The sequence below is a fragment of the Tiliqua scincoides genome, chromosome 2 (assembly GCF_035046505.1).
Source record: "Tiliqua scincoides isolate rTilSci1 chromosome 2, rTilSci1.hap2, whole genome shotgun sequence".
Classification (NCBI taxonomy): domain Eukaryota; kingdom Metazoa; phylum Chordata; class Lepidosauria; order Squamata; family Scincidae; genus Tiliqua; species Tiliqua scincoides.
The window spans coordinates 84,409,585-84,412,354 of NC_089822.1; the positions used below are offsets into that span (position 1 = coordinate 84,409,585).

Sequence of the window (2,770 nt, forward strand, 5' to 3'; positions counted from 1 at the left end):
TCCATAAGGCCTGGAATCCTATGATAAAGTCAAGAAGTCAGCAGTTAAGAATAACAGTTATAGTTAAGGAAAGACTATACTTTTCTTTGTCCTTTTTTTTTACATTTATAGTTCCTTTACTTCAAGAACTGATTAAGTAAAAAATTCAAAAGTAATATGTGAATCTCAGACCATGGGAACTGCATTTCAATTTACACGGTTCTGAGTATCATCAGACCTATTCCCCATCATTAGGTGGACTTGGATATGGGTCAGTGTTTTTATTATGACATGTTCTAAATAATATGGTAGATAGATATACATTTTGTTCATTTTTTTTGAAATATCTTGTATTGCACTTTTTTTTTTTTTGCAGTCCGCTGTACAAAGCCCAGAAAGTATTGGGCTGTTAGACTATTATAATAGACTAATAGACATAATAGACTAAGTATTGGGCCTTTCAATCAGGCCCTCAGGGACCCCCTAGTCTCCAATGAGCCTCTGGCCCTCCAAAGACTTGCTGGAGCCCGTGCTGGTCTCTCAGCAAGAGAAAGACTGTTCGGCCTCTCACTTGAGCTGTGGGACAAGGGCTCCCTCCACCACTTGCTGTTTCACGTCTGTGATGCAGCAGTGGCAGCAGAGAAAAGGCTGCCCTTGCTTTGTGCAAGGCCTTTTATAGGCTTTGAGCTACTGCAAGATCTTCATTCATTCACACAAGTTCCAACTCTAATATATTCATTTATGTAAATTTATTCAAATTTTAAATTGTAAATTAATTCCTTTTTTCCCCCGGCCCCCGACACAGTGTCAGAGAGATGATGTGGCCCTCCTACCAAAATGTTTGGACACCCCTGGTCTAGACCAGTGATTCTCAAACATTCTAGCACCAGGACCCATTTTTCAGAATGACTGTCTGTTGGGAACCACCAGAAGTGATGTCATTAACCTGGAAATGATGTGATGGCCAGAAGCAACATCATTCAATTTAGGCTTCAAACCTAAGCTGCCATCAGTCAAAGGGACCATTACACAGCACGCTCATGCTGTTATTTTCCCCACAGCTTGGAATTCAAAGATTTCAACTTGGAAGTCAAAGCAGAATGCAGACTTGAATCCTTCTGCAACCGCACAGCTCTTCCCTCTTTCCGGCATCCCATCTTCCCATCCATTCAGGGTAAAGGACCATGTCTCTCTCCCACTGGGAGCCTGCTCTGCCCAGAAACTCTATACTCCCCATATTTTCCATGGCAGCTGCGCTAAGTGCTACATGACCCAACTGAAATTGGCTTGTGACCCACCTGGTGGGTCCCAACTCACAGTTTCAGAAATGCTGGTCTAGACCAACTGTGCAAAAAAAAAAAATCGACCTCTTTAACAAGGTACAACCTTCTGTGCGGGGAAAAAACAAACAGGAAGAGAAGCACAGAGAAGAATCACAGAATGTAATGTGGACTTCATCATACCTTTTTGCAATTATCTGCAGATTGCAGAAACAATATCTTTCAGATGTCACCCAAAGGTGCCATGCCTTTTTTTTTTTTGCTTCGTTTACAAAAGAGAGCACTCCCATTAGACCCATCACCACATTATTAATTTCAATTGTATCATACCTTGCACCGCTGTTGGCAGGGGAGGCTCTGTTATGCGGACAGTGTAAACATGCGGTGTAAATGGTTGAGCTAAAGTTGAGAATGAAATATCAGATCAGAGCAGATATTTAAACCACAGCATCAGAAAGAGCTGCACACACCGGAAATGCTAAGTAAAAATTTGCACAAGTCTACTACAGTTCACTGCAAAACACCAATCTTCGTAATTAATTTTGGAAAAATGAACCATGTTTAAGTAGCTGTGGTAGCCTGGTATGGGGTAAGAAAAGCCCACTGTCTTAAAGAATTCATTTTCTGGATTCTGGTAGCTACCTCCTAGGACATGCTGCAAGTTGAGTGCTGAAACAGTAGTTTCAAAATAGGCCATGACCCAGATATATTTGTATGTACTAGCAGGTGCACAGCTCCAGCATGGTTGGCAACCTCCAGTCTCGAAAGACTATGGTATAAGCCAACAGCACCAGGCAGTCAGCACCAGGTATTCCCAGGCGGTCTCCCATCCAAGTACTAACCAGGCCTGACCCTGCTTAGCTTCTGAGATCAGACGAGATCGGGCATGTGCGGGGTAACAACTGCTGCAGCATATAGTTGAGAATTTCCCTCCTTCTTGCAAGGTCCATGTAACTGCACACTCCCCAGTGGCACTTTCAGCCCAATCCTAACTCATCCGGAGGCCCTGCTGTGTCTTAGTAAAGAGGCTTAAGACATCACGCCCAGAGCTGCAAGTGAACAGTACCTCAAATTCCAATAGATAGCAGTCATTTTGGTCAGTCCGCAGTGCACTCTACCTGATGCAGCAGCTCCATCGTGGGTTGCTGTGTCAGGTAGAGTCACGCCTTGCCACATGGAACCAAGGTTTGAAAATACCTTCTGGAGCAGTTAGTGCTTCTTGCTTCCCTGCTGCCTCTCCAATCCTCTCTCTAAACCAGCCATTTCCAACCACTGTACCATGGCACACTGGTGCGCCATGAATGGTCTGCAGGTGTGCCGTGGGAGTTTGGGGGAGTGTCATTTATTTGTAGTGTTACGTGAAAATCCCCTTTTGCCTTTTAGCTGTGATTTTCTCTCTATCTGGTTATGTACTATGGACTAAAATATCATGCAGGTTAAACCTCAGCACACAGGCCACAATCAGGTCAAGTCACAGGCTTACACAACCTCCACCTCCCTGTGATTACACA

The 2,770-nt window shown here is 43.9% G+C and overlaps 1 pseudogene; it reads right to left on the minus strand.

The window, feature by feature from the left end:
• Positions 1-2,052: 2,052 nt before the first annotated feature.
• LOC136643480 (5S ribosomal RNA) lies at positions 2,053-2,165 on the minus strand (annotated as a pseudogene).
• Between the last annotated feature and the right edge of the window lie 605 nt (positions 2,166-2,770).